This window comes from Neophocaena asiaeorientalis, unplaced genomic scaffold (assembly GCF_003031525.2).
Source record: "Neophocaena asiaeorientalis asiaeorientalis breed wild unplaced genomic scaffold, Neophocaena_asiaeorientalis_V1.1 scaffold521, whole genome shotgun sequence".
NCBI lineage: Eukaryota > Metazoa > Chordata > Mammalia > Artiodactyla > Phocoenidae > Neophocaena > Neophocaena asiaeorientalis.
This window is the reverse complement of record NW_020174712.1, coordinates 4,535,773-4,545,067: the sequence shown is the minus strand read 5'-3', so window position 1 is coordinate 4,545,067 and position 9,295 is coordinate 4,535,773. Positions and strand designations below refer to the sequence as shown.

The 9,295-nt window shown below is 37.6% G+C and overlaps 1 non-coding gene across 1 annotated transcript; it reads right to left on the bottom strand.

Annotated features, from left to right (window-relative positions):
* Window positions 1-4,281: 4,281 nt before the first annotated feature.
* Window positions 4,282-4,388, bottom strand: LOC112409731 (U6 spliceosomal RNA). Its single transcript, XR_003005216.1, has one exon. It is a non-coding gene; the product is annotated as a U6 spliceosomal RNA (small nuclear RNA).
* Window positions 4,389-9,295: the final 4,907 nt, after the last annotated feature.

Here is a 9,295-nt window from a genome sequence, read left to right as displayed (position 1 = left end):
AACTCACTGGTCTTGAGACTTAAGAGAAATTGTTTAACATTTATAAATAGATTTCTTCAATTGTTGAATTGAGCTTCTGCAAAGAAGGATTGTTGTTTATACTTGTGAGATCAAAATAAAAGATACATGTAAAGTAGCCAGTACATAATAAGAGTGCAATAGATGTTAGTGTTCTATTCTGTCCTATTATTCATCTATATTTACAGTAACCTTGGGGAACTTGTATAATGCAGTGAGCAGCTAGGAGGGAAGTCTCTGGAGTCTATATAACAGAAACATACCCAAACAGAAGCAAAAATAACAAAAGCAAAAGAAACAAACTGGGTTTAAGTCTAGAATCGAACAGTTAGTGATTTATTTTCTCTGAGACACAGTTTCTTCATCAATAACATAGTGATGTAATAGTGTCAATGCTCTCAGCTTCAGAGCATCAGGAAACCTGTAATTGAACAAAGCTTGTTCATTGACATGTTACAATGAAGAAGAACACACATCCTGGGGACCAGGGGACATATCATTAAGAGAGTGTTAGAAAGAAATGATAGGATTTGGGCTTTTGCTGAGTGATTTTGGAAAAGGCTCAAAGAAGCAAAGTTTTGTTCTGGATTGGAGGCTTTGGGGGAGCAGAGGTAGTTCTCTGATTTGGTCATGACAGAAGGAATAGAGGGAGGATCAAGCAGTAATTGTTAAAGGAGCAGCAACCTCTCATTTTAGCCAGGCTAAGAGGACGTTAGCTCATTTTCGTGGTTTGGAAAATGCTCTTGTTTTTGTCTGGATTCAAGCTTGATTATGGAGTGGTGATATTTTTGTCCTGATCCATCCTCATTACAGAGTGATCCTACGGGATGGTTCTCTGTGAAAGAGTTTATGTTCACCAGGAGAATGTCAAGGCCAGCTCCCCGCTGTCTGGGGCTGCTTTTGTCTTTCTCAATAGTAATAACCATAGTATATTTTAATTAAAGAGAAAAATCCACTTTAACAGCCTAAGATGGTGCCTGTTACTTCAAAATATGTTATCTATTATTATTTTCATCATGGATGCCAGGGTTTTCACTAAGATAGTCCTATTTTGAGATATTCTGTCTTGTTATGTTTAGACTTGATTTCTGATTCAGGAAATAGAGACTCATTTCCTACATCCTAAAAGAAGCCCTCAAATAGGACAATGACATCTACCATAGTTATTTCTCTCTTTCCTAGTTTCTAGCCCAATTTAAAAGATGTTGAGAAGATGATAATATTAGGTCTTATAGTGCTTTTAAACACTGAATTTAAATGTTATTCTTGTAAATAATATGAATTATGGGTAACCTCTGAATATATTAGTAGGTAAAAAGTATTGAATAGGGGTTAAGAGCATGGTCTCTGTCTAGACATAGTCTGTCTGGGTTTGAATCCTGCCTCAATCTTGTACTGACTATATATCCTTCATGTAAAGAAAAAACACCTCTGTTTCTTCTTCACACACTATAATTCTGACATGGATGTATGGATTTTCCACACATTAAGCAATTCTCTGACACCAGCTGGGTGTCCTACAATTTAACTCTATTCTGACACTACCTGGAGATAGGGTAAGAGCCCACAGGTTAAAGGATCAAGTCCCACAACATTGTCCCCCTTGCCCACTTCAGATGCCAATTGCAAGTCCCAGGTTGTCACCTATATTTCGGACCAACCAGCTATAAATTGGCGTTCCCATGACCCCCTCCTTGGGTTTGATAATTTGCTAGAATGTCTCACAGAACTTGGAGAAATACTTACATTTACCTGTTTCTTATGAAAGGATACAGATGATGAAAGAGATGCATAGGGCAAGGTATGGGGTGAGGGGTATGGAACTTCCACGCTAAGTCTGGGTGCATCACTCTCCCAGCACCTCCACATATTCAACAACCCAGAACATTCCAAACTCCATACTTTGGGGGTTTTTAATGGAGGCTTCATCACGTAGGCGTGATGCATCATTAACTCAATTTCCACCCCTTTCCCACTTGCAGGAGAATGGGCGCTGGGGCTGAAAGTTTCAAGCTTCTAAATACGGCTTGGTGACCTAGCTCCCATCCTGAAGCTAGCTAGGAGCCCAGCAGGTCACCTTATTAGAGCAAAAGACACTTCTGTCACCCAGGAAATTCCGAAGGATTTAAGAGCTGTGTCAGGAACTGTGATCAAAGACCAAATATTAGAACAAAAGATCCTCTTAGTGCTCTTATCACTTAGTAAATTACAAGAGTTTTAGGATGTCTGTGCCGGGAACTGGCGGCAGAGACCAACATGTATAATTTCTTTTATTTCACACTAGGAAAAGTTTTTTTTTTTTAACCTTCTGTGCCTCAGTATCTTCAGATCTAAATGAATTACAAATACCTACTACATAGAATCAGTGTGAAGATTAAAGGAAATAAAACATTGAAGTGTTTAGAACAAATGCCTGGGACATAATAAGCATTAACAGTAACATATAATAAATGTCAGCTCATTAGATTATGTAGCCATTTAACTCTGGTCACTTCATCCAATGCTGAAAGAATTTTAGATGAACAACAAATATTCATTGCTAGCGGCTCTGTGTGAGAAATTGTATTAGATATGTAGAAATAGCTACAGTACCTGCCTTCAAGGAGCTCACTATATAGGTGAGAAATGCATGAAAAGATATCAATAAATACCTAAGTAAGCCTGTAAGAATTCAGTACAGATGTCTATCTGTACGATAAGAATTGCAGTGCTTTTGAGGAAAGAGAATTAACTTCTCATTGGAGTAGACTGACAAAATGTACTGATACAGATGGTAGATGAGCTGAGTCTTTGGTGACTTATAGAACTTGCCCTCAGAGAGATGATGAAAGAGCACTCTAGGTTGATGGAACTTCAAGGGTAAATATATGAGAATCAGATGATAAAAATTCCAAAAACAACAACAACAATAACATAGCCACAGAAACAAAGTAGGACACGTACTGAACATAAAACCAAGAACTCAGTGAGGAAAACAAAGCTTAGGCAGTTTAATTAATTTGTTTGAGGTTACTAAACTAGCAAATGCTGGGCTACATTTTAACCCTGATCTGATGGACTCTAGGTCCCTACTCTTAACCTCCACTGTTAGGTTTCCCTTAAATAATCTTTGTATACATTATATCATTCAAGGTTCCCAGTAACTAACGCAAATTGGTGTGACCATGGTCAGATTATGCAAAGTATTTAATGCAATGTCAGAGAATTTTAATTTTCTCTTGTATAGAATGACGAATCCATTGCTATTTGGAGCAGTGAAGTGGCGTAATTTTTTAAAAAGATTTTTAAATCAATAATCTTGTTTTTCTTATTTATACAAACATTCTTAAAACACTCCATCACTGCATTCCCTATTATTTTACATAGCCAAACTGAACTGATGTTTCTATAAAGGAAAGAGCCTAACAGAGTAAGGGAGAGATTGTATTAAAAAATGTTTCTTCCATTTGCATTTGCAGAAAAGCCTCCCACAAGATTGAAGTCCATATCATATAGGTATATTTTTTCGTGAGGCTATGAAGCATGTTTTTCTCAGGTTTTAAGCCTCACATTTAAGGATTCAGTCCACATACCTATGCCACTGAGAAAGGAAAAACACCTTAAATCATCACATTTAGTGATGGCTATCAAAGAACAAATACATCAAGAATTACTCACTTTAGTTAATTGTTCACAAAGTAACAAAGGGGCCAAAATTTCTTGGTTAAAAAAAAAAGAGAGAGAGAAACAAGGTGAAGTTTATTCCAAGCAATAAACCCATCTGTGTTCAAGCAACCAGCTGCTCCTTTTCCATTTGGTACTTACTGAAATGCCCATAATTGATTCATCTCAGGTTACACTTATACATCTGTAGAATCATTACTTTGGCTTATCTAATTGTCTTTGAAATTAAATAAACCATTGAACAGCATAAAAGGTAAAACTCAAGGGAGAACAATGGATGTAGGCAAAGTTGTTCTTGAGTGGAAAATAAATTCCAAAAGTAAAGGACTTTTGTCAAATGGTCTGTAATAACCATTGCATGCCTTGTCAATCAATCATGAATTTAAATCCTCTAAATTTACATTTGTAGCACTTTGGATTATATTGCATTCACCTTCTGATAGGTTCCTCCATCATATTTCAGTTATCTTTTTTTTTTTTTTTAAACATCTTTATTGGGGTATAATTGCTTTACAATGGTGTGTTAGTTTCTGCTTTATAACAAAGTGAATCAGCTATACATATACATATGTTCCCATATGTCTTCCCTCTTGCGTCTCCAAAAATATGGAACGCTTCACGAATTTGCGTGTCATCCTTGCGCAGGGGCCATGCTAATCTTCTCTGTATCGTTCCAATTGTAGTATATGTGCTGCCGAAGCGAGCACTCAGTTATCTTTTAAAATGTCATAAAAGCCAAGTTCGTAAAAGTAACACTATTTTCCAAGTGCAATTCTTAGCTACCCAGGACTGACTCTGATAGTTCAAAGTTGAATAGGAATCCCAAAGGCTGTTCCAAGTGGAATACAGATCTGCATTCCACACATTACACGCGTGGTTTGGAATTTGCTCTTCTGACTTTTAATTTGCATCTATTTAATTAACTTCTTGACTTCCATTTTTCTGGAATATTCACTTCTATGAAACCTTTACTAGGCTCCCAAGCAACCAGTAGTAGAACAAGGTACTGGGAATGTGCTGAGTCTCCATAACTGGGGGAAGGAGCCAAGGATGTTACCATTCCTGTTGGTGAGTCTGTTACCCCCAGTGGAGGGCACAGGCCTTAGTTAGGAAAGACTGGGGTTTGAATCACTGCTCTGTCACTTACTAGCGGTGGGATCTTGGACAAGACAGTTATGTACTTTTTCTGAATTTTAGTTTCCTCATTTGAAAAAAAACTCACCTCCTGAAATTGTTATGTAAAACAATGAATATATATTTTCAATATATATTCTCAAAATGCTTTGCACAGGACTAGCACAATAATACACATTTAATAAATGTGGACTCTTATTTCTTAAATTACTTCTCTGTACCTACAGTTCTGCACCCAGTTTCAGTGTGTGTGGGTTTTCTCCACAGCACCAAGCTATTATCTGGCATTAGCTGGATGTCCTACAATTCAACCCAGTTCTGGCACAATCTACAAAGAGGCGGCATCAGATTCCACAGGTTAAGGATTCAGTTCCACAAGACTGCCCTCTGCTTCAGATGCCAATTGTGAATCCAGGTTGTCATGCTTCTGACCTACTGGCTATATATCAGGGGTTCCCACCATCCCCTCCTTGGATTCCATTAATTTGGTAGAGTGGCTCACAGAACTCAGGAAACTAGTTTACTCACTAGATTACTGGTTCATTATAAAGTATATTAAAGGATGTGAAGCAACAGCTAGATGAAGAGATACATAGGGCAAGGTCCTGAACAAAGGAGCTTCTGTTCGTGTGCTTTTGGGGCACAGGGGCATGTGGAAGTGTTCTGGTTCCCTAGCCTGCAAGGTCTCCAAACTCTGTCCTTTGGGGTTTTATGGAGGTTATTATTACATTGGCATGATTGATTAAATCACCTGCCATTGGCAATTGACTCAAACTTCCAGCCCCTGGAGGTCAGGTGGTGGGATTAAAAGTTCCAACCCTCCATTCCTGGTTGGTTCTCCTGGCAACCAGCTCCCTTGGGTAGGTGCTATCCCAAAGCCACCTCATTAACATAACAAAAACCTTTATTATTCTTATCACTTAGGAAATCCCAAGGGTTTTAGGAGCTCTGTGCCAGAAGTAGAGACCAAGACCAAATTACATACTTCTTATAATGTAAATCACAATATCACAGTACTTCTTATTTTGTCCGTAACTCATTCAGCCCCCCCCTTTTTTTTGTTATTTGTCTTTTCAGATGTTTACCTTATCTTCACCTAGATAGTAAGTTTCTTGAAGGCAGGCACATAGTTCCCTGGGTACTATGGAGCATAGTCTCCTGTACAAAGATGATTTTCTAAATCTTGTTTCCATTGATGGTGCTGATAAATATGTTTGAAAAACTTTTCCCCCAACTTGTCATTATTAATTAATTCAGCTTACATGGATGTTTTTATTATTCCTAGCCAGTAAGGTAGGTGCTTTGGAATATGCAGAAGGAGTTCTAAATATCTTAAAGATTTCTTTTATTCCCAAGGAATAGTTTAGACCCCAGAAATATCTGGCTCATTAAATGAGTGTTTACACATTTTCTGCATGAATTTGCTTAAAGATTCATAGAGTGACAACTTTGCACCAAATTATACTTCAGTGGCTTCCAGCATCTTTAAAACTGAGGAAAAAAAAAATCCCTTTTATTTTTGTTTTTTTTCTGATACTCTTAAAATATAAAGGGTGGTTTCAATACTGATTTGAGAAAAGGAACAGGACTAACTGCAGAGTACAGGTGGGCTCAAATGAATGTGCAAACATTGCCAGGATAGACTAAATTCCAGAGCATCCCAAACATTGTTTTATACAGAGATAGCTACAGGAAATCTGCTCTTGAGAAGTCTTCCTGAGCCTGTATTTCATGGGGAAGGGGAAAAAAAATACGCTGTGCTTGAAGGGTCCTACAAGGAGGAATCATCCCAGTGTCTCAAAGAATGGCAAGAACAAAAAATATCCAGGCTTCCCTGGTGGCGCAGTGGTTGAGAGTCCGCCTGCCGATGCAGGGGACACGGGTTCGTGCCCTGCTCCGGGAAGATCCCACATGCCGTGGAGCGCCTAGGCCCATGAGCCATGGCCGCTGAGCCTGCGCGTCCGGAGCCTGTGCTCCGCAACGGGAGAGGCCACAACAGTGAGAGGCCCACGTGCCACACACACACACACACACACAAATCCAACATGTCTGCCAAAACATCATGCCTTCCCCATGTTGAAACTTATATCTGCAGAGATTGTTTTAGATAATTCTACAGTGTGAAATCAAAAAGTGCACTGATTCTGCTACATTCAATCATCAGAAACTAGTTTTCTGCCGGGCCTTCTGAGATTTTTCTTCCACCTGCAAAGTTGTCATCCTATACTTCAGAAGGAAAGATTTGGGACAGAAGAGAAGGAAAATTTTACCTTTCTGCATATTTCCCCCTAGAGTTAGTGGTTCACTTCAAAACACAGCTGTATTCCTCCATTAAGTGATCAAATTGATGCTTATATTCTGTGCAACTCAAGGCAACCATAATAATTGGAAGGGTGTCACTGAGGCTCTGTTTATATACTTACCCCTGCCCAATCTTTTTGTTCAATACTCATTTTTGAGTTTGCCCTCCAGTGCTATCTACCTTTCAGCACTGGATCCATCCAGAGTCTGCCCTTTCAGACACTCTAATTTTCCTGCATTTAACCTTTAAAAAATTGACAATTTTTCTTCTCTTTACAATTTTATGACTTTGAGTCCATAGAAAGCTGGAAATAAAATGCCTTTCCTTTCTCCAGATAAAAAATAAAAGAAATTTCAAAAGAGAACAGAAAACGAATTGTTAGACTGTCAAGGTCTTCCACGTTAAGACATTGGATAATGAAATCAAAACAGATCATAACGTATAGGTCAACTCATTTGCATTCAAGAGTTTCTTTAAAATAATGTGAAATAGGAGGATTTTCTGCAAACCCCAAATACAGGTTATTTTGAAATCATCTTCTAAAAGGTACTATTTATATTTAGCCATTGTTTAATAAATATTGACTTGTAGGAGAATGTTAGGAAATACAAGAATAGCTAAGAATTATGACCTTTAAGTCATTATTATTCATCATATTTGTCTAGAAATATTGTCAAAGATTTTCACACAGTTTATTAATCTGTGATTGTTGAGTTCAGGTATACAATAATGGGCTCGATCTCAAGTGATAAGAATACATAAAATATAGAGTAGCTATATTTGGACACATGTCAGATATCATCTAACAAATGAGAAGATATCTGAAATCAAAACTGTCTTGGAAAAGTCTAGACTTTCTAAAGCATTCAGTTCCTCCAAAAGAATCTATATGTGTGTGTGGTGTGTGCAGCTGTATTAAAACAAGCCATTCGTTCTAAGTGGAAGTCCTGTAGCAATGTTGGACAGGTAATTAACACTAAGGATGAAGACTTTGCTTAGTAATACAGTGCTCACAAGAGGCCTTCTTAGGAACTCTGGTCCATTGTTTCCATCAGATTTTATCAATCACAAATTACAGGTAACCATTTCCCTTCTAGTTTTTCATATTTTCAAAAATCATTATGAAGTCAGATAATATTTAGAGCTATTATTATTCTACATATTAAAAATTAGCAACAATTATGAGCATGTTATGTAGAACAAGATATTAGTAAACTGAGGTCCAGCTATGGAAGAAACTAAGTGGGCATCTATAGTTGCCACAGATGTTTCCTCTCACCCCATTGTGCTTACCTTGACCTGGGTCCATTTTGTTGTTGTTATTTCATTTTTTTATTAACATGTATTGCTTTTGTAGTGTTTTGAGCAGGCAAGGATTATTGGGGTTGGAGAAAAGAAGGTCTTTCTTGAAACGTACTCTCTTAGATTATGTAATTTGACTGTTATTTTTGTAGAGTACAGCATTTTTAATAAAAAACAAGTGAAATCAGGATTATTCCTTTATAATAACTTATTAGTGTTCAGTTCTAACCTGATTTTTAGCAAGATAGTATTTGTCTAGTCTCTCTGTACAAGTATAGGGAAGTTTCTGCAGGATCTGTGATCTCCAGTTTTCCAGTTATCTGTTCGCATGTGTTATTAGATATTTGGTAATGGTATAAGTGTATAAAATTTTAGGAGATTAGTGTTTGAAGGGTAATTGGAGCCTGTACACAGACAGGCACACACACACAGGCATGTATACACATACATGTTGTATTAGCCTTCCCAAGGCAGAAGTCTTCCACTAGTTGCTTTTCCATATAATTTCCTCCAAATGAATTTTTAGGCCAACAGTAGTGGTAACTAATCATCCACTAAGCATTGCCTTCTCCAGTGCTACTTCAATTCTCCTCCCCTCAAAAACCTCTCTGGGGAAAAATAATGTACTGAGGCAGAGAAAACCTTAGACCTAGGAGCCTAGGAATCTAAAAAGACTTATGACACTTTTTTGAGAAAGGATTTGAGATCAATTTAACCTAATGCTACACTTGGCTCCTGCCACTATTTTTGTTCTAAGGACAACATTCTGCTAAGGAAAGAGACAAGTATCTAAAACCTTCAATCATTCGTGAATAAAAGCTCTCCTATCGGGCAGTGTTATCTGATCTGCCTTGGTGTCAATTCCTATTTTCTTTG